The sequence below is a fragment of the Ambystoma mexicanum genome, chromosome 3p (assembly GCF_040938575.1).
Source record: "Ambystoma mexicanum isolate Mex_15411 chromosome 3p, UKY_AmexF1_1, whole genome shotgun sequence".
Taxonomy (NCBI): domain Eukaryota; kingdom Metazoa; phylum Chordata; class Amphibia; order Caudata; family Ambystomatidae; genus Ambystoma; species Ambystoma mexicanum.
The window spans coordinates 84,282,968-84,306,768 of record NC_090925.1 but is presented as its reverse complement, the minus strand read 5'-3'; positions in this window follow the sequence as shown (position 1 = coordinate 84,306,768).

Genomic DNA, 23,801 nt, shown 5'->3' with positions numbered 1-23,801 from the left:
CCAGTAAGTCAAAGAGGGGTTTAGTGAAGAGGTTGTAGAGGGTCGGTGCAGTGCAGGATCCTTGTGGGACTCCACAGCTTGTTGTGGGAGGGGGAGTGTGGGCCTGGTCAGAGTAGACTTTCATTGCTCTGCCTTTTAGAAATTAAGTGATCCACATGGTTGCTTTGTGAGAGAAGTGGGCTGCATTGGATAGGTGAGATGTGAGGATGCCATGGTCCACTAGGTCAAATACTGCAGAGAGATTGCGTAGTAGGAGGAGAGCAGGTTTGCCTGTGTACATTATTTTGGTGATTTGATTCTTCAAATCTAAGAGGGCAGTTTCAGTCCCATGTCCTTTGCGGAATCCCGATTTTCTTCTGCCTAGGATAGCATAGGATTCAAGGTATTGCTGGATTTGGTTATGGGCGGCTTTATCTAGGATTTTGAGGAGGAAGGGGACGGTGGTGATGGGACAATAGTTGTTAGGGGAGGTGGAGTCTAAGGAGTGTTTTTTTAACAGTGTGTGGACCCAGGCATCTTTTAGGCATTGGGGTACGGTTCCTGAGGAGAAGGAGGCATTGATGAAGGCTGTGATGATAGGGGTGAGGGCTTCTGAGCACTCTTTGATGATGGTGGGTGGGCAGATAGCCCCTTTGCAGGTTGAGGGTTTGATGTTTTTGAGTAGGGTGGAGACTTCTAACTCTGTGACTTCTCTAAAGGCAAAGAGGGGTATTTACGGGTGGAGGTTGAGAGGGGGGAGAGAAGGTGTAGGGATGATGTTGACTGCTTTACGTTGGGATGCAATTTTGGCTTGGAGTGTTTTGACTTTGTAAAGGAGGGCTGTCTGGATGCCTGTGCACCAAGCTTCATCCTTAATGATTTCGTCAGGGCTGGACTCAGGGGTGGTGAGTTCTTTGAATATAGAGAATATTTCTCTAGATTTGGAGCTGGCATTAGTAATTCTCTGATTATAGGATTCAGATTTGGTTTTGAATATGGCATTTTTGTAGGTCTGTGAAATTTCTTTGAACCCGTTGAGAGAGGATTGGTTGGGTGTCGATTGCCAGTTGGATAGGGCTTTTCGTTTCTTAGTTCGCAGGGCAGATAGTTCTTCTGAGAACCAGGAGTTAGAGTGGATAGATTTTATTTCTTTTTTATCTTCCAACGGGGCAATAGAATCAATGGCTTGGGCGAGGGCATTGTTGTAGATGTTGGTGAGAGAGGTGGGAGAGGTGGGATCTTGATGAAACGGATGCTTGAGTTCAAGGAGCGGGGCGAGGTTGGTGGCAGTGAGTTTTTGGGAGCTTCTGACTTTATCAGGGGGGGCATGAGTGACGGTTTTACGAGTGGATGTGGTAGGGATGGAGAATTGGATGAGATTGTGATCCATCCACGGAAGGGCTGAGATGGAACTGATGGTCGATGAGCAGTTGTGATCTGCTTTGCAGTGAGTTGGACTGGTGATTTTTTTGTTCGAACCCCATAAGGGAGAGATCCTTGGTTAAGAGTGTGGCAGTCTCATCCTTGGGATCATCTAGGCCAAGGTTAAGGTCACCAAGTAAAATGGTTTTGGTGGAGCATTTCAGATTGCTGCCTATGATTTGGAGGATTAGCTTTTGGCAGTCTTGGGGTGAGCCTGGTGGTCTATATGTGACTAAGAAGTTAATGGTGCAGTTAGGGGAGAGAGCTAGTTTGGCATAAAGAAGGTCGGCTTTGTTGTCCCATTGTTGGTCACACAGCCTAATGGAGAGGGAGTTTTTATAGATGAGGGTGACGCCCCCACCTTTTGAGGTTTTTCGGTTCTGTATGAGGATGGTGTATTCCTGGGGGAGGGCGAGGTGTATGGATGGGTTGGAAGCCTTATGGAGCCATGTTTCAGATATGGCTAGAATGTCTAGTTTGTGGCTGGTGATGAGGTCATTGATCTCAATAGTATGGGCATGAATGTAACATGCATTAATGAGTGCACATTTTAGGCTAGGTTTGGCTGGAGAAGTATCATGACTGCTGGTGTTGATGGTAGGCGAGGTGGCAGGGGCATGAATGAGTGAGGGAGGTTGGGGTGTATGTTTGGGCAGAGGGAGATGGGGGATTCATGCGTGGACAGGTGGGTGTGGATGTGAGAAAGTAGTATGGGTGAGATAGCGAAGCTTCAGGTTCCTGCTGTGAGTGGATGGTGGTGAGTTGCGGAGAGAGAAGCATGGTTTAGTGCAGGTTCTTAGTCTGTACCGCCTAAGGAGGAGTCCAGGTGGGTTAGAGGCATAGTGGTGAGGTGTGTTGTGTGGTGTTTTGTGGTGTTGTGGATGAGGTGGAATGCATGATGAATGGTAGTGGCGTAGGGTAAAGGTGCAAGCTGAGGGTGGCCCAGAGAGAGAGAGAAATAAGGAATATGTAGGAAGGGGAGAGGGTAGGTGTAGGTGCTGTAAGGTGGGTGACTGAAGAATGCATTTGAGGTCAAATGCTGTTTGGTACTTGTGCGGGATTTGCTGGGCAGGTCCGCTACTATGGTAGCAGTGGGTAATTGGGCTGCTAGGGCAGGCAAAGGCAGATACAACCAGCGGGTCGCTAAGGGCATGTAATGGCAAACACAATCAGCGGGCCGCTAAGGGCATGTATTGGCAGACAGAATCAGCGGTCCGCTAAGGGCATGTAATTGCAGACACAATCAGAGGGCCACTAAGGGCATGTAATTGCAGACACAATCAGAGGGCTTCTAAGGACATTTAATGGCAGACACAAGCAGCAGGCTGCTAAGGGCATGTAATGGCAAACACAATCAGCGGGCCGCTAAGGGCATGTATTGGCAGACAGAATCAGAGGGCCACTAAGGGCATGTAATTGCAGACACAATCAGCGGGCCACTAAGGGCATGTAATTGCAGACACAATCAGAGGGCTTCTAAGGACATGTAATGGCAGACACAAGCAGCAGGCCGCTAAGGGCATGTAATGGCAAACACAATCAGCGGGCCGCTAAGGGCATGTATTGGCAGACAGAATTAGCGGTCCGCTAAGGGCATGTAATGGCAGACACAATCAGAGGGCCACTAAGGGCATGTAATTGCAGACACAATCAGAGGGCCACTAAGGGCATGTAATTGCAGACACAATCAGAGGGCTTCTAAGGACATGTAATGGCAGACACAAGCAGCAGGCCGCTAAGGGCATGTAATGGCAAACACAATCAGAGGGCCGCTAAGGGCATGTAATGACAGACACAATCAGCGGGCCGCTAAGGGCATGTAATGGCAAACACAATCAACGGGCCGCTAAGGGCAGGATTGCACAGTCAATGTTATACACACAAGCTAAGGGGAGATAAATTCTGCAAAGATTATAAGGCATAGATGTGGTGGAGTAGCGTGTGGGCTAGGCCCATTATGGCCATAGTTTCTTATAGTTCCAGTTGGCAAGCGTACTTACAGGCTGGAGTTCAGGGAATAAATCGTGTAGGGATCCAGGCTGACGGCCCGAACGGCATCAGACAGGCATAGGACAGGCCCTTTTACTCGGCCCTTCTAAGAGGAGCTTCCATGCTCCGGCTTCTGCCTATCGGTGGCAGTGGTGGGCAGAAAGAGGGTGGCACAGCCAATCCGAAGCTAGGAGAGGCTGATCAGGCAAATGTGCTTGTAAATGCTGCGTGACGTGGCGGACATTGACCGCCTTGATGGCAATGGCGGCGCAGGGCGAAATCAGTCGGGGCAAGGTTATAAGGCTATTCAAATACCTTGGTACTGCAGATCTGCCTTGCAGGGTGCAGATGATGAATTAAGGACAAGATGGGCAGCAATGCGGATGTCGACGGCGAGACTCAACGATGCAGTTGAAATGGTTTCCTGCAGTTCCCCATTTGCTGGGCAGGGCTCGTGGCGATGGATACATATATTGTATGTTACATTGATTTATACCAGACACTTCCGCCATTGTAATGTTCTCCAAGCCCTCTATGAATGGTCACTATTATTAATTATGGAGCAATACATAATTTTGACCACACATATCTTCCAGGCTCCAGCTGGTAGAATGATGTGCTTTTGTCTTTCAAGAATACTCTATACACAAAGATAATAAACAGCTCTGACAAACATCCTTGTTGAAATATGTTAAGCCAAATTAGGGGAATTGTAGCTCTGTTTTACCCATATTGAAAAGATGCCTGAATGTATCAGAATGCAAAGCAGCGTGGGACTAAATAATGACTTGAGTTTTGTAAATGTACTTTCAAGACATAGGTGCAACAAAATACGTTGATGAGGTCACCTGGATTGCACTCATGCACAGCTCCAACATTTTCTTGGATGCTCACCACTCCAAACTCTCTTCTATATCAAAAAGTTTGGATCCCTCTCCCACTTTTGACATTGTCAGCTGACAAACACTCCTTTATCCTCCTCACTCTCAAGGACCCTGGGGTTTTTAAAATCTGGTCTCACATGGATTGTTTCCTAGCTAGAAGGTTGATCATTTAAAATCTCCTCTGCCCTTTCCTGTCAGCAGCCCCCAAATATCTGTCCTTCAACCTCAGCTCGTCACTGTATATACCTCTGCCCTCAGTAGTCTAATCTCATTGTTTGCCTTCACTTTGACCTTCTTACTGATGACATTCAAACCTTTTTCTCCGTTCCCTCCTTAACCACAGACATCTTGTAACGGATTAACACACGTCTCGCTGAAAGTCTTCACTGGATGGCTCTACTCTGACCTACGCTGAGCTTTTCAAAAATGGAAGTCACCTTTCTCTTCCAATACCATCTACCATCTCTTCTCTCCGTTCCCCTCAGCTATCTTCTTCCTGCCTGACTCTCTTGCTCCTTCTGCCAAGGCTTGCAACCTTGTGGTCCACTTTAATAGCAAACTACGACTGCGACAATTCATCACGACCACTGCCTTTGCTTCTCATATTCACCTTATCGACGTTCAGAAACTGTGTCCTTTTCTTACTAACCATTGCACAAAACTATAATCTCCACCCTTGTGTTCAGAAAACTTGACTCCTACTCAAAGCCAATCTTTCTACATATTGAGTGATGTATTGATTGATGTATTGGATGTATATGGCCTCCCATACATACAAACAAGAGAAACGCCTAAGATAAAATATACTGTTCAAGACATGTTTTGAAATCCATCATAGATTTTGCACAAGTGAAAGAACATTTGAGATTGTTGGGCCTTGGATCACAAAATGCTTCCCTCCCCTTAAAGGACTTTTTAAATTTAGAGAGGGTAGCAAGACATTATTGATTAGCACTTCGATGGGACTGTGAGGGAGACTACGGCTGCACGTAGGCAAGTGCTAATTTATAGAGACATTTGCAAATGACAAGGGCAATTTTTTAACTAATTTGTGGTGGGCTAGTAACAAGTAAAGGGAGGCTCTGGCCTTGGAAACATGATCAAATTTACAAAGACCACATGCCATGAAACAGCACCATTCTGGGTACACTGTAATTTCATAAGGAGGCAGTTGGCTGATTCTCCATAAAGAAGTTTGCAATAATGCATACTTGAATTTACAACCACACCTTCCATGAACATCATGTGTCTAACAGAGAGACGATCTCATCAACCCTCCCAGGTACAACTTGGGTCCTTCCTTCCTACCTCTCCCCCTGGCTTTTCAATCAATACCTGGCAACTCTCGCCTACTGCTTTAATATGTTCTGCTCAAACTTCCAGTGCTATGCTGATGACACCCAACTCATTTTAAGGCTTCCTTCAGCCCCCTCCTCTCCTTCCCTCCTCTCTGATTACCTAATCGCCATTCAAAATGTGTGCGCAGCCAACGATGTTTGCCTAAATGCCAGTATGTCTGAGATCATGCTCATTGGTACACCTTCACCATCCTTTCCCCTCACTCTCAGGCTGGTCTCCTTTTGCCCTCCTCCTACCCCTACCTGTGAGGCACATTGTCTCCCAAGCTCTGGTTCTCTCTAGGTTGGATTACTGTAATAGCCTCTTTCAAAATCTACCTGCCACCACTCTCCGCCCTTTACAACTAATCGAGAACAGGACTGCAGGACTTGTCCTTGGCCTCAAGCCCTGGGATTGTATCTCTGCAGCTCTGAAATCCCTTCATTTTTCATTTACTCCCAGTGGATGCTAGGATTAAATTTAAAACCCTCTGCATTGTCCACAGGGCTTTTTGGGGCCTGGTTCAAAATACCTTCAACTATCCCTCCATAAATACCTCCCTTTTCATGCCCTTCGCTCCTCTTCTTCAAACTCTCTCACGGTCAGTCGTTTTTCAAAGAAATAAGCTGGAGGCATATCTCTGTCTTCGGCTGGGGCCTCTCTTTGAAACAGCCTCCGGGCCACCTTGAAAATTGAGGAGAACCATCTCTGGTTCCGGAAGCACCTCAAGACCTTCCTCTTGCTTCTGCCTTTGCCCCTCTTCTCCCCTGCTGATCTATTTTCTCTCTCGGCACCGTGCACCTGGCCACCCTCTGTCCATTGGGCCCAGGTACGTGCTCATCTTGCCTCCCTCCTGCACCGCCTCTGGGGCACCCCTTGCACTGGGGTCTGTATCTGTATCCATACAGTCCCCCCTCCCTCTTTTCTTCTCCACTGATCAGCTATACCGTATCTGACTAATTTAGCACTTGCTACTTGCTGGCTGCACTATCACTGTTCATCACCTTTATTTTTTTATTTCACTTATTATTTATTCTTCTCTGTCCCCTGTTCCGCACTTTCCACTTCTCCCAATTCCATGCACGTTCACCCTTTTCCCTTTTCCATGCACTTGCGTGTTCTCAATTTCACTGGGCCTAATAAGATCGTTGTTTTTGTCCTCTGTTGTTCCCCTCCCTTTGCCTGGTTGCGCTCTGAAACTCTTTTGTACGAGAGTGATATAAATAAAATATCATATCATATCATGTCAAAATTGCAAAGCATCTGTGCACAACTGCATTAATTTGGACTCCAGGGTAAGATTTTCAAAGAGGAAGAAGTCCTGATGACCTCCACGGCAGGGTTGGACAGTCTTGGCGATAGTGATATCTTCTAATCCCCATTTGCCTCATGTGCTAATCATTTCTGTTTTAGATTCATTGAGTTGATGATGACGTTATGCCATCCAATATCTAATGACCATGAAGCAAGCTTGGAGATGATTCAATTTCTCTGCTCTGCATGTATTTACTGCACAGTCATTTCCTGTGCAGCAAACAACTGGTTGCAGGTTCCCTTGCTAAACCGCCCCCAGTCTCCCTTTGCCACCTTCTGCCTCATGCTCCAATGAAGGGGGTTTCACTCTTCACCCCCCATAACATGTACCCAAAAGCCCATATGCCAACTATCTTCTCGCTTACCTATGTGTGAGTATGGCTGCCGCCTGGTCTTCTCCTTTCCGTTTCACACATTGTCTACACATCTTACCACCATGCCCTTTACATACCCCTACCTGCTGTCCTCCTAAGCTTCACCTGACCAACGCCACTGTTGCCTCATGGACGAAACCATCAATGCAAAAACATTGTGGTAAAGACCTGAGCCGCAAAGGAGGCATGGGAAAGATGTGCAGTGTTGGGACATTCTCCTTCAACTTCACTAATGTCAAAGTATACTTAACTATCTTCAGCATTTGATTGAGTTATCACACCCCCAGTTGGAGCTGCTGGAAGAGTGGAGCCAAATATTTTTTAGAAAGGAATGGGGACACAAGAGACCATTGAGGAACACTGCAGGTTACTGGGGTTATATCAAACCAGTAATGACCCACCTGTACCCTTTTTGAGCAGACTTTCAGAAAGGAGCAAAACCACCACTAAGCGCTTCTGGCCAAATGGACTACTCTGAACAAATAATGAATCATAATTGAAAGGCTGACTGTTACAAATACAGCAGACAACTCAAACATGACCAACCGCACAGATTTATATGTATCAATCACTGTTAATGTATCATCCCAAAGCCCTCCCATGCATGGATCTGTCCCATGACCTGTGTGAAAGCAAGCATACGAATCAAATAAAGATTGCAGTTGTCACACAGTTAACCTTTCAGTGATTTTAGAGAGAACAGGTAAATCAGTAAACTCTCACAATTGAAGTGTCTAATCCAGGCTTCTGTGTTTGATTGTTTCTCAGAGAAAGGATGGACTGTGGCCAGAAAGAAAACTCAGATAATTGAGAGGTGTGATGCAGTCGCCAAAGAAAGCAGGGTGTTGGGTATTTAAACATCCAAGAATAAGATTTAATTCAGAATTAATTGGTTTTAAGCTTGAAATAATAGATAAGACTTTAAAGCCATTGATAGGACTCAAATGAATAACAAACGCTATGATTCTACTTGAGACCAAAAGGACTTGGAGGTGGTTGCTAGTCGTGCCAATCCCCAATAAATGAATGTAATGGGAATACATATTTTGGGAAAACATGTGTTCACTTTGTTTCATAACTTTTGGGGCAAAATAACATCAAGGCATTGAGAGCAGTGGAATGGGGGATGGGTGGACCACACTGATAGGGGGCTGAGGCTGATTGGCTGCAGCATCAATCTTAGCTTCCCAGCTGGGCTTTTTCAAGGATATGATAGCATGTTGACAGACTTTCAATTTAAAAATACACTTACCTTTGTCCTCTTTTCTGTGAGAGTTTTTTGTTTTTGCTATTTTGAGATTTTCAGATTGCGTGTGACCCAGGGACCGCATACGACTGATGTTGTAAATGAGTCCAGGGATTTTTATACCAGGTCTCTGAACTGTTTTGAAAAGTGCAAATCTGTTTGTACAAAGCTCAGCTGAAATATTTATTGATAAACACATCTGAATCGCCTTTTGAGCGATAGTGGCGAGGATAATAATAATAATAATAATAATAATAATAATAATAATAGTACTATTAATCACTGCCAAAGGAGGAGAATGTACAGGAAAACCAGAGTAAGCAAGTGATCAGACTAAATTATTGGCTGAGGAGGAGCTACTACCAAATCTGTGAAAGTAGAGCACAACACCTCTAGGGTGTGTAGGAGATGGGATAAATCATGTGAAGTATCAAGAAAATAGATTTTCACAGAAGACTGAGGCAAGGGGTTCAGAAGAAATGTCCTGGCGTAAGTTAAAATACCAGAGGACTGAAATTGTATTAAATGAAAAATGAAACTGATGGACAGATTCACAACATTATCTAGACATTATTGTATGTGTTTCAGATTCTTTACTCGCAGTCTGTAACAAAGTATCCAACAAGTGAAAATCAAACTGGGATGTAAATAAGACATTAACTAACAATCGTACTCTTCAGACATCAGTGGCAAGGTGTGTTTAGTGAGTACCAGAGTGTTTTTTATAGTTGACTGCAGGAAGCCCACCTATCCCCTCAGCCCATTGTCACATATGATTTGACAACACCTAGGTGGGGGCAGATCAGGCAGGTGGGCTGTTAGAGAGGTGGACATTCATGTTTCAGTAAACCAAGATATTTCCAGTTGGTTCTTCTGTAGGAAGTTAGGAATTCCTCATCAGTGTTTCACTGCTGAGTGAGTATTTAAGAGGAAGCAAGAAAGTGGATTTAGTGTTTTGCCAAGGAGACTTACGGACCATAGTGCAGGCCCTTGTGCTCTCGCACATTGATGGGGGGGGATGCTCTCCTAACTGTCTCCCAGCTGCTCTCGTGGCTCAACTAAAAGCAGTCCACCATGCTGTAGCACATTTTATTACAGGAGTACAGAAATGTGACCAAATGATCCCCATCCTACACAAACTACATTGGCTTTCACTCCCAGCCAGGATACTGTTCAAGACTTCATGTAGCATCTACAAAGCAGTCACGAGTATCACACCAGCGTACCAGGTGGCTAAGCTCCACATATCTGGTGGCACACGCTCCCGGTGTAGCTAATCGACCAACTGGCTTGAATCACACCTCGTCCGCAAAGAGAGGACCCGTAAACAATCCTTCTCTTGTCATGCACCCACCCTCCAGATCTCCGGTGTCATCTCGGAATGCCCCCACAATTCTCAAATTTCACAAATCTCTGAGAACATGGACTTTTCAACAACACCTGATGAAGGACTAATTCCAATGGATGCACATACTGATGTACAGACCTCAAAGTACTGTGCTACTGTTAAACAATGGAAGCCCAAATGCTGGCTACCCACACTCTGTAAAGCTCTCTGTTGCTCTTGAGCTAGATTACTGCTTTAAACAATAAAATTTAAATGTAAAGAGAGGGAAGACATATCAATAGTTGCTTAGGGGCATCGTTGAAAATGCTCAAACTAAGCAATACATCCGTTTTGGAAATATAGAGAATATATCATGATGAAAAACTGAGCTCCACCGAGCTTTGAGGAGACATGTATTCCTAAGCAACTGGAGTGGGTCAGGGGATCACATGTATGGATGGATTGAATGGAGGTACCAGAGTGAAACTGAAGAGTCGATTTGGGGTGACAGGATGAAACACACCTGTCAGCAGGATTCTTGAACAAAAGGAACACACCCTTTCTATTAGCTATTTATGGGATGCAAGAGGCCGATTAGTAGGCAGATGGTTACTGCTGGCTTGTTGTTCCTGCATCACCTCTCTGGCACATTGGGTATCTGTTTTAGTCTCACTATCAATCACCCTTCTGCTGGGGTCTGATTCTCTGTGTAGTTCCTCGACTTCCCAATGCTTCCATCCCTTCCAGGGTGCTGTCCTTTCATGTATTGGGGACCCCCATGGTTCTTGTTGAATGTCCTTCTATTGTGATGTATAGATGTGGCGGGGAGCTTGTGGTATCCACTCCTACCTCCTCCATCATGGATTGGGTAGGAACAATCGTCCCCATGGCCCCATCACCCAGCCCAAAACATGGGTCTTCATCACAGTGTATGCAAGGATCTCAATCTCAATCCCTTGGACATTAATGTGCCCACCATCTAACATTCAGTAGTGGTGACTAACAGGCAAACCATCTGAGCACCACATCATGACCAAATGGCCAGCTACCCGCCCATCAATGAAATGTGTGGATTGCAGATGTAGGCACCAACCCACGTTCCCACCTATCCTCCCATCGTCTCCCCCCTCCTTACCATTGCACACTAGCCAACTGATGATACTGAACACTATATGTCTCAACACAAGCTCCTAAATCATGACAGATGATTTTCATATAAACTTGTCTCACCATTATCACCTGGACTGACATTAATCTGGTGCCCCTTGGGGGTAACAAGAAAAACATCCCCAGATCCCTCATAAAATGCGGGTATACCCTTGTACACATATCAGTACACATCCCTCCACAAATGCCACGTACAACACAGCTTAACCCAATATTGACATTCACCATCTGCTCTTTGATCAGTTTCTTTCCGCATCAGTGTCGTGCATTGTCACGTTGCCCTCAATTGTCACTTCAGAGGTTCAATAATTAGTGTTCATTTGGTAAAGTGCTCTGTGATTTATATGGCTAAGCTGGCACAATGTAAAATACAATTTTAAAAAATGTACATAATTACAAAACTTCCCTAGTAGAACTGTGGAACTTGCAACTTCCCATATTTGCTAATAACACTATTTTTCTATTTAGAAAATATAAAATTCCAGGATAATTGAATTGGTACATGAAACACAATTTATAATACATTCAGAACTTAAAAAAAGAAGTAATACAGAAAATCCGGCACTCCTTAATTGCAATACTAATCCACAAATACTCAACATTCCGCAACATGATTCTTAAAACAGACTCTTAGTAATTAGTCCCCTGCAATGTTTGTTTGTTTGTTTATTTATTTGGTATTGTGCACCAAACCCTTGGGTAGCCGGGTGCAACAGTGTACAAGTAATGTTAAGCTTATTACAGTATTTGGAATGAGTATAAAAAACACATAGGCAAAAAAGAAAATATATGCAAGAATATATGCAAACATATGTACACGTACAGGGCATATCTTGGGATGTCCGAGGCACTCTAGCAAGACTATCTAAGCAGACGGCTATATAATCAAGTTTATAGGTCAGATTATAAATCTAGGTATCATATATAGGCTGGGAATGCATGCTCAGCTATTTTTAGTATGGAGAAATACAGGTAAGCAAAAGGTATGGTATGGGCCAAGGTGGGAGTAGGCTAGGTGTTAGTCAAGTTATGTGTCATTGGCACGCAGCCACTTGATTATCTTGTGTCTGACTTTAGGGTATGGTTGTTCGGTTCTGAGGTTGAGCAGTAACTTGTTCCAGCAGTGAGCAGCTTTGACAGGAAAATTAGTTCCTCCCACGGTGGAGCGTTTAAACCTAGGAGTCTCTAATTTAAAGGTGTTAGCAGATCTCATGGGTTGTGTAGAAGTTTTCCTCGTTATTTTTTCCATTAGGTATGGGGGGGCTAGGTTGTTCAGACATTTAGAGGTGAGGGAGGCTGTTTTGAGTATGATTTTATCCGTTATTTTTAGCCAATTAACCTCTTTCCGAAATGTGGTGACGTGCTCATTTCTGGGGCTGCAAGGTGAACAGAGCGATCTACTCTCTGAGCTCATGCCCTGCCTTCTGATTGGAACACTTCTTTTTCACATCTTTCTTCTAAACCCACTCCGCTCTATTTTGTAGTTTATGACCTGTCTTCTTTGTAAAACCTTAATGATTTTACTGTGAATGTATTTGTTAAAACTATATAAAGCTACTAAAAGCCACAGATCACTTAAGGGATAACTGCCTGCACCCATTCCATCCAGCCCCAGGTCACTTAAAGTTCAACAGGGAACTGTAGGGTATTTTGTGGAGATTTGGGGCCTGACGGTATTTTATTACCGCCGAAAAATAACTTAGCAATAATCACTCTTTGTATTCAGATTTGGCCATGTGCAACAATAATACAATGGACATGCATTATTTCAGCACCCAGACCTGCATATTTGGTATACGTGGTTGGTGGTATTTTGGTGAGCATAATTCCCTTGTTTTATTTGTGGCCCCAATGTCCAGAATCCCTTATCTTTGCTTAGATTTTTCGTGTGATCACTAGAGAGACCTCAGACCTGCATTCTAGGAATACCACATTTTCCAGTGATAGTGTTGGTGTGCCACCATGGGCGAACTCACTGACTTATTTACGACAGAGAGCTATATATGGTAGTCTTGTGGTAATTTCCACTACCTTATATACGGTAGGGAGCTATGTTCAGAGAGTCTCTCTTCCCGTTGGCTCATGTACCTCCAACGAGCTATGCTACAGTCACTCACAATTATTCATACTGATTCTGACATGCACACATCTGTCTTAAAATGACCATTGCACTGTTTAAAAATCTCCCCACATCATCAGCATTGTAATGGTAAACAATAAACATCACCCGTCTGTTTTCAAATATTTTTCTGTATTATAAAAGTTGTATTTAAACACGATCTCATTCTTTACAGAAATAAAATGGTGCAGTCAAAGCATTGTCTGTGACACACTGCAAAGAGAGTGGCGGAGAACAGAACTCAAATTGCAACATTAGCACTTGATTAAGACACCCACAGGAATCCCCTTTCCTACACTGACTGCATATTTTCGTGCACACACACGGCTCCCACGCTTATGTAATTACCTTATCTGAGTTTTCTTCAGCTGTTCTCTTTCTGAATGTAGCTCCCTTGAAGATTAACCCCAGTAAAAGGATCGCCTTTCCTTCTCAAACCGGGGTCATTGCCTGGAATTCTCAGCTTTTGCAGATAGGAATGCCTCCAACCAGGAAAAGGTCTTCTTCCCAGCTCAGTGTCATGATCTCTGCTTCCAAAAGGTCAGGGTTTTCCCAACTCCCTTGGAAGCAGATCCATAACCCAGGTTCCGAGTGCCAACCAGTCCCAATTGGGACATTTTGGACCCAGTCCTGGCGCCAGTGGCACCAGGCTCATAAATATGCCCAGTCCCAGCGCTGGAAGCGCCGGGCTCATAATGCTTGGGTGGACTTACCTTCAGCAGACCATGCTGCTTACTTGCCTGCCAGTTGAGCCTCTGATCCTCTTCTGTTTGGGACTACTTTTCCTGTTGGGTGGGGCTGGAGCCACTCCCTAGATTCAGAACACTGGAACTCTTCTGGAAGGCAGGAACTCTTTTCTTACCAGGAACTCTTTTCTTACTTAGGCGTGGCTGTGGAAGGAGACACCTAAGCACTACAGGAGGCTATTTAAACCACACCCGGTGGATGAATCTTGCTTTGCGTTATTCTGCAACCTCTGCAGCAGAACGCTCATCGTGTCTTCTGCATCCGGTCCAGGGCCTAAGGAAAAAGGCTTACCATCCTGAATCCAGTCTTCAGCAACACCTATAAAGTCAAGAAAGAACAGGTTAGCATTCCGGCATCTGAAAGGCAAAGGCTTACCATCCTGAATCCAGTCTTCAGCAACACCTATAAAGACAAGAAAGAACAGGTTAGCATTCCGGCATCTGAAAGGCAAAGGCTTACCTACTCTTCATGCGCTCCGGAGGTCTTCACACTGCATTCCGGCATCTGAAAGACAAAACAAGGTGCGTTTAAAGACATTGGGGAACTTTAATACTCACGTGCCATTACTCCTTTCCACATCTAATCCAGTGGGTATTCCGGCACCCTGCAGCCGCTCCAAACTCGTACCTGCAAAATAAAAAGACAGTTAGAGCGCATAGTGAAGCAGGCAACAAGCGCTTACTTACGTGCTTCCAGGCGCTTCTATTCATCACACGGGCTCCATCTTCAACTCACTTCAGCCCATCATCCGCCATCGCCGGAACCCTGCAAAACAAGAGACATCATTACTAAAGACTTTAAAGACATTTGAATGACTCGAAACTTAGTGTTCGTGCAGTAAACGACGGACAGCAGTCCTCTGAAGTCAAGAGGCCTGTGCTACCTATCCAGTGAAGAAACTGGTTACAGCACCCTGCCCCGAGGCAGATGGAGAGCTCGGCATTCACTTACCTAAGGTGAGAGCGTTAACCTTTGGGGGTCTACAGGAGAGGAGAAGAGGAAAGAGATAGGGACACCCCAATAACCCCAGTTCATTAACCCCATATTTTCTATCTGCAGACATCTTACTCTACACGTCAGGCATACAGTGCACAGAGGTCCAGCCCAAAGAGCCAACCGGGTGCTACACATCACCTTTGAAGATACGGTAGTCGCCCAGTCAAGACCGGCGCCTCTGCGAGAATCAGATGAGCGTTACAGAACGCAAAGCCTACCGCAAAACTCTCGCCCAGGCGCTATGGAAACCTCGGATACTGACCCCCTAGCCCGGTTACTTGGGGAACTAAGGGCAGAAGTGCATGCAGCTCGTCAGGAAACGAATGCTCTAAGAAGGGAACTAATTATTTCCAAGGAGAGAACAGACAATCTTGCTAGACAAGTGCTACAGTCACAAGCCGGACAGACCCCGTTACCCGCATCAGGGGCAAATCTTCCTTCAACATCCTCTATGAATCCAGTGCAGATCAACCTACCTGGGAATGTACCTCTGGCTCCGCCCGAACGATTTTCTGGTGACCCAAAGAGGTTTGCAGTATTTATCAATCAGTGCCGGTTGCACTTCTTATGCCGGCCAGCAGCCTTTCCAACTGATCAAGCAAAAGTAGCTTTTGTACTTTCGTACCTTAGTGGCAATGCGGCAGACTGGTCGATCCCTCTAGTTAATCAAGATGATCCGGTTCTCCATGATTTTCAAGCCTTTCAGCTTAGTATGGAAAAACTGTTCGCAAGACATTCACAGGGGCAGGCCTTGGACAATGAGCTTCTTTCGTTGCGACAGGGTAATCAAGACCTTTTGGCTTATATTCCATCTTTCAATAGACTATTAGTGGAAACTCAATGGCCTGAGGACAAAAGGATTACGCTGTTTTATAGAGGTCTACGTGGAGAGCTCAAAGACGTTTTAGCCCAAGTAGTGAATCCCCCACAAGACTGTTCGGATTATATAGACTTGGTCGTTCAAATAGATCACAGGCTGCAGAACAGGAAGGCAGATCGTTCCAAGTTTGATGCTCGAGTATTTTCCAAACCGCCAACTCCTTCCAAAGGAGTAGACTCCGGGGAACCCATGGAAATAGGGGGTCTGAAAGGTCCTCTAACACAAAGGGAGCGGGAAAGGAGGAAACAGTTGCAATTATGCCTATATTGCAGAAACTCAGGGCACTTTCTTCGAGACTGTCCGGTGAAACCTGCAGTTACCAAAGTTACAAACTCTGAGCAGGGAAACGACCTCGCCCGACAAGAATAGAGGTCCTCTTGCCGAGCGTGAAAACCAGTTCCGTGACCTCGCATTTCGTGATACCTATGGTCCTCATTAGCCCTGATAATCCGGATCGATTACATGCAATTGAAGCTTACGTCGACAGCGGTGCCATCGGCAATTATGTGGATCATGAAATGGTTTTGAGGATGAATCTAACTCTTTGTCCCAAGGCTGTAAAGGACGTCATTACTACGGTGGATGGTACGGAGATAGCCTCCGGGCCAGTAACGCATACCACTCAAGAGGTGACGCTAGTAAGTCAAGATGGACACCATGAGAAGATCGTGTTCGATGTGATCAAGGCCCCTCAGTTTCAGATTATTCTAGGAATACCTTGGTTAGAGAAACACAATCCTCTGATCGATTGGCGAGCAAGAACGGTCCAGTTTCCAGAATGTGTCTCTACTTGTCACCCTCCACCTGGTGTTGCACTGGCCGCAATTTCTTCAGAGACTCCCCAGTTACCTCCCGAATACCTAGAATACCAAGATGTTTTCCGGAAGGATCAGGCTAACTCTCTACCTCCTCATAGGTCTTATGACTGCCAGATAGACCTGATACCTGGATCTACTCCTCCTTGTAGTAGAATTTATGCCCTCACCGAGCCTGAGAATCTTCACCTTCGACAATACCTGGATCAATACCTGGCAAATGGGTTTATTCGTCCTTCCAAGTCCCCTGCTTCTTCAGCTTTGTTCTTCGTTCCAAAAAAGGAAGGAGACCTTAGAACTTGTATCGATTATCGCTCCCTGAACCAGATCACCGTTAAGAATAGATATCCGTTACCTTTGATCCCTGAACTCCTGGACCAAGTCAGAAAAGCATGCATATATACAAAGCTGGATCTTAGAGGAGCTTACCACTTGGTACGAGTAAAAGAGGGCGATGAATGGAAGACAGCCTTCCGCACCAAGTATGGGCTATTTGAATATCAGGTCATGCCCTTCGGACTTTGTAATGCCCCGGCCGCCTTTCAATATTTTATGAACGATGTCCTCAGAGAGCTCATAGATGTATGTGTTGTTGTTTACATTGACGACATCCTCGTTTATTCTTCATCGGAATCTGAACATCGGAAACACGTGAAAATGGTCCTCGAAAGATTGCGTCAACACAAACTTTTCGCTAAGTTGGAAAAATGTGTTTTCAACGTGACTGAAGTTGAATTCTTGGGATTCATATTATCACCTGGCGGAGTGCGTATGGATTCAAAGAAGGTCGATGCAGTTCTCAAATGGCCATCACCATCCTCCGTAAAAGGTGTGCAAAGCATGAGAGGCTTCGCTAACTTTTACCGCAGGTTTATCCCCGAATTCTCTCGAATAGTCCAGCCCATTACTGCCTTGTTAAAGAAAAACAAACGTTTTGAATGGTCTACCGAGGCGGAACAAGCTTTCCAGGATTTGAAGACTAAATTTATCTCTGCACCAATCTTAAAACACCCTCGCCCCGAACTCCCCTACATCGTGGAAACTGATGCTTCAAGCCTTGCCATGGGGGCAGTTCTATCACAAAAGGACCCGGTAACCAATCAGTTGCATCCCGTGGCATTTTGGTCCCGCAAATTCTCGCCTCCTGAAATCAATTACACGATTACTGACAAGGAACTTCTGGCTATCAAGTCTGCCTTTAAGGCTTGGCGGCATTATCTGCTGGGGGCCCGACACACCGTTACTGTGATCACGGATCACCGAAACCTGCAATATTTGAAGACCGCAAAAGCCCAATCCTCTAGACAACTCCGTTGGGCATTATTCTTTGCCGAGTTTGACTTCATAATTACCTATCGACCTGGTACAAAGAACGGTAAAGCCGATGCCCTTTCTCGGAAGGGAGTGGAAGAACACTTGGTCAACCCTAAACCTGTACCAATCATTCCCGAACAAAGAATTCTGGGTGTAATCGCCACAGAATCCATAGAGGAAGTTAAGGATAAAGCCAGGCAACTTGTAACTCCAGCAGACATACAGAATTGGCATCTGCAGGGAAAGGACTTTGCAGTAAAGGACAACTTATTGTATTTCCAAGAACGATTATACCTACCCAGCACAGATTTACAGAAAAAAGTAATCTCTTGTTATCACGACTCTTTAATGGAAGGTCATCCCGGTATAGCCAAGACCTCAGAAAAGATCAAGCACTACTTCTGGTGGCCGTCTTGGAAAAAAGATATCAGAGACTTTATAATGTCCTGTGGAGTATGCGCCCAAAACAAGAGTCAAAAGGAAAGACCAGCAGGCCTCTTACGCCCTATTGACATCCCACCTCGCCCTTGGCATACGCTTTCTATGGACTTCATCACCGATCTACCTCCATGCTCCGGATACAATACGATTCTAGTAATCGTGGACTTATTCTCCAAGATGGCGCATTTCATTACGCTCAAAGGCTTGCCAACAGCAGCAACTCTGGCCCGAGAATTTCTCGAAAACATCGTCCGACTGCACGGTTTTCCTTCAGTTCTAATTTCGGATCGAGGTAGTCAATTTATTTCTCATTTTTGGCGAAGTTGCTGTCGGTCGGCTCAAATTGATGTGAGACTATCGACCAGTCACCACCCTCAGACCGACGGACAAACCGAGAGGACCAATCAAACTCTGGAACAGTATTTACGCTGCATGCTCCAACAAACTGAAAAAACGTGGAAAGATATCCTTTGGATAGCCGAGTATGCCTACAATAACTCTGTCCATTTGGGAACAGGGAAAACCACGTTTTTTCTTTTGTACGGCAGTCACCCTCGAACCTCGGAGTTGGATCCCCTCCAAGATCTTGAAACACCAGCAGTAGACTACCTGCATTCTACAATCACCCAAGCCTTTAAGGAAGCTGTTTCTCACCTTCAAAGGGCTAAAGAACAATACAAGAAAGGAGCAGATCAACATCGGAAGGAAGCCCCTCACTATCAAGTAGGGGATCAAGTCTGGTTATCCACCAAATATCTATCTCTAAAAGGGCCACGCACATTCAACCCAAGATACCTTGGTCCCTATTCCATCACTACCATAGTAAACCCAGTAGCGGTCAAGTTGGACTTGCCCCCGCACATGAAGATACATCCGGTCTTCCACGTCTCTCTATTAAAACCCGTGCAACCTCAAACCCGACTAACCAAATCTCCAAAACCTATCCTAGTGGATGGAGAACTCGAGTTTGAAGTCAAAAGCATTCTGGACTCCAAGATCTCCAAATCTAAACTATTCTACCTAATTGACTGGAAAGACTACGGCCCCCAAGAGAGATCCTGGGAACCTGCTGAATATGTCCACGCTCCTCGCCTAATCAAAAGATTTCACCGAACATTTCCTGACAAGCCAAAACCCCCGGAGAAGCCCGGTTTGGGAGGGGCCTTGAGGGGGGGTACTGTCATGATCTCTGCTTCCAAAAGGTCAGGGTTTTCCCAACTCCCTTGGAAGCAGATCCATAACCCAGGTTCCGAGTGCCAACCAGTCCCAATTGGGACCTTTTGGACCCAGTCCTGGCGCCAGTGGCACCAGGCTCATAAATATGCCCAGTCCCAGCGCTGGAAGCGCCGGGCTCATAATGCTTGGGTGGACTTACCTTCAGCAGACCATGCTGCTTACTTGCCTGCCAGTTGAGCCTCTGATCCTCTTCTGTTTGGGACTACTTTTCCTGTTGGGTGGGGCTGGAGCCACTCCCTAGATTCAGAACACTGGAACTCTTCTGGAAGGCAGGAACTCTTTTCTTACCAGGAACTCTTTTCTTACTTAGGCGTGGCTGTGGAAGGAGACACCTAAGCACTACAGGAGGCTATTTAAACCACACCCGGTGGATAAATCTTGCTTTGCGTTATTCTGCAACCTCTGCAGCAGAACGCTCATCGTGTCTTCTGCATCCAGTCCGGGGCCTAAGGAAAAAGGCTTACCATCCTGAATCCAGTCTTCAGCAACACCTATAAAGACAAGAAAGAACAGGTTAGCATTCCGGCATCTGAAAGGCAAAGGCTTACCATCCTGAATCCAGTCTTCAGCAACACCTATAAAGACAAGAAAGAACAGGTTAGCATTCCGGCATCTGAAAGGCAAAGGCTTACCTACTCTTCGTGCGCTCCGGAGGTCTTCACACTGCATTCCGGCATCTGAAAGACAAAACAAGGTGCGTTTAAAGACATTGGGGAACTTTAATACTCACGTGCCATTACTCCTTTCCACATCTAATCCAGTGGGTATTCCGGCACCCTGCAGCCGCTCCAAACTCGTACCTGCAAAATGAAAAGACAGTTAGAGCGCATAGTGAAGCAGGCAACAAGCGCTTACTTACGTGCTTCCAGCTGCTTCTATTCATCACACGGGCTCCATCTTCAACTCACTTCAGCCCGTCATCCGCCATCGCCGGAACCCTGCAAAACAAGAGACATCATTACTAAAGACTTTAAAGACATTTGAATGACTCGAAACTTACTGTTCGTGCAGTAAACGACGGACAGCAGTCCTCTGAAGTCAAGAGGCCTGCGCTACCTATCCAGTGAAGAAACTGGTTACAGCACCCTGCCCCGAGGTAGATGGAGAGCTCGGCATTCACTTACCTAAGGTGAGAGCGTTAACCTTTGGGGGTCTACAGGAGAGGAGAAGAGGAAAGAGATAGGGACACCCCAATAACCCCAGTTCATTAACCCCATATTTTCTATCTGCAGACATCTTACTCTACACGTCAGGCATACAGTGCACAGAGGTCCAGCCCAAAGAGCCAACCGGGTGCTACACATCACCTTTGAAGATACGGTAGTCGCCCAGTCAAGACCGGCGCCTCTGCGAGAATCAGGTGAGCGTTACAGTCAGGAGTCCCACAGCCAGGTCTTCTCCCCAGTAGTGCAGAAAAATGTCTGCCTGTCTTTTTCCCCGTTACTGCCCACTAAAACTTTCCTCTCAGCCATCTGTATGACGTGTCCCAATGAAATCCATCATCTCTCATCCTCCTACTCTTCAACAATAGCTTCGCTTATACATTTGCAATTGTTGCAAATCTGACTTCCTTCTTCCTGCAGTTACTGTGCACAAAAACACGGAGAAAAAAAAATCTGCACACACATTTAAATGGTTTTCAGAGTATGCCTAATTCTGCAGTGGAGAACACATTTTATTAGTGGGTTATGTTAAATAAGGTTTTATTAGTCAGGTTAATGGTTAATAGGTTAGCTGTTAATTTTCAAATGTGTCTCTCGCACCATAGGCATTTCAGGTGAAAATAGTGTGCATTTTTAAATGAGCACGTGTGCTTTTAACTGTAAAAATAGATTTGCATCTTATATGTTAAAATCGTTTTTGACTGAATAGCCTGTCTTTCCTTGTTAATCTGGTAACCCATATAGCAATGCACCGCACCCTTGTGGTGGTGCTGCGAAAAAAATTGCTACCTGTGCAGTAGTGCTGTACTCTGTGCTGTTTGCTACCTGTGTAGTAGTGCTGTACTCTGTACTGTAACACGCCAAATATCCTTACAGAACAACACTGCACGAGGTTGGAAAGAAAAGTTGCATCAGTTTGTACTGTATCACTAGAAAGAAGTGTTCCAGGCCACAAGTCACTCAAGGTTCACCAGTTAAACCTGTGTATGCGATTAGAAAATACGTGAGGAGCAAATAGGTTATTTTTGATTTTGTATTGCATTAATGTAGCATCTTGATTGTTCGGTTCATGTTACATCTAAAAGTACCTCTCAATAGCACACAGTATGGGCCTCATTACAAGTTTGAAGGTAGCTGCCTCCAAACTCGGGTCAGGGTCCGTGGTCCCTGAATGGGGAAATACCAGGCCATTCCGACCCTGGAGGGCCCGGTATTTCCCCATTCAGGGAACCGGGACCCAGACCTTCCCCATTCCCATTTGAGCCCTCATAGGACTCAATAGGAATGGGGAGCATGCTAACAACAGGCCCGTTGATCGCATGCTGTTCCCCTTGCGGGACCCGCAAAGGACGTGACCAGATGTCCCGAGCGGGTTCCGCGAGGGAACCTCGTAATGAGGTGGTACAGGGTTAACGGCACCGGCACCTTTACCAGCGCCGTTAACCCCTTACCGCCTCACTTGTAATGGGGCCTATTGATTGTAAATCATAAGCACACAAAACTTGTCCTTAAATCTCCCAATCCTTCCTGAAAAACACATATGAAGCTAAGCACAATTGAACACCTCAACATGGGCATGTTTAAGATGAGGACGTTTGTATTGAGGGTTTATGTTTTCATGATGGACAATTCAACTTTTGCGTTAAATGAGCTTATGCATAGTAGTTTTTACAACATGTCTCTCGTGATGCCATATTTCTGTGTGCCTTTTTTTTTGTCACTGTTTGTCAAGCAAACTGATATTTTACATGACAATATGACCGGACCCACACATCTGCGTTTATTCAAAGTGTCTGGTTTCCAGATGAGATTCCAACTATTCGCTTCATAGAGGTTATGAGAGTTAAAAGAGTGTTTCCCATTCAAGGGTAGAACCCCCTGCCCTGCTTGTGCATGCTCTCCTCTTACTCAGTTTGCTGGAAGTGTGAAACTGTGTGTTAGGCAAGGGAGTGAATAACAATTAGCCAGAAAATTCCAATATGCAGTTATATTAGATAACAAAGGGGAGGCCCCCTTCAGATTGTAAATTTGCAATATTATCCATTCGAAATCAGTTCAAAATCGAAATTCTTACTTGCCTTTGGAAGTGAGCTCTCATTGTGAGAAGAGACCTGGATCTTCAGGAATTCAAGACATGATTTCTATGCAAATTCCCTGGTCCCAAATGTAACAATTGCCAACTAAAGCCTCACTGAAATGCATACAATGAATTGTAAGCAATGTGAAGATGTGCACTGCCAAAATATAGAAAAAATGAGAAATGATCATTGACAATATAGAAACAAATCCCAAATATCCCATTCCCCTTTATTTAAATTATTGCAAGAAGGACATGTGTACAGACTATCTGTTTCATAAATAATAATAATTACTTTGCTTGTTTATTCATTTTCAGGGAATCTTCAAATCCATCCCTGCAGTAGCTGCATTGATCATTGAATGGAAGCAGAAAACCTAAGTTCAACCACCGATATCCTGATTGTTGGCTTTTCAGATCTTCCACGCCTCCAAGCTCCACTCTTTAGTGTGTTTTTAGTGCTGTACCTGCTTACTCTGGGTGGAAACCTTCTTATTGTGGCAACAGTTTCCAGTAACTCGCAGCTGCACACCCCCATGTACTTCTTTGTCTCAGTTTTGTCACTAATTGACATCATGTACACCTCCGTTGTTCTCCCTGCAATGCTAGCACACTTCTTTCTCAAGGAGTTACACATTTCTATCACAAATTGCCTCTTGCAGATGTTCTGTTTTCTTGCCATGGCAGCTGCAGAGGTTGTTTTGCTCACAGTGATGGCATATGATCGGTATGTGGCCATATGTAATCCTTTACATTACCCCTCCATCATGAATCTAGCTGCGTGCATACGGCTGGCTGCAGGAAGCTGGCTTGCTGGTTTCATGGCTGCTTTACCATTCACTGTAGCCGTGTCTAGGTTCTCCTACTGTGGCTCCCACACTATCAACCACTTCTTCTGTGACAGCACAGCACTAATGAAGATTACATGCACCAGCACTCACACAATGGAAATATTGATCTATGTTATTGGGGC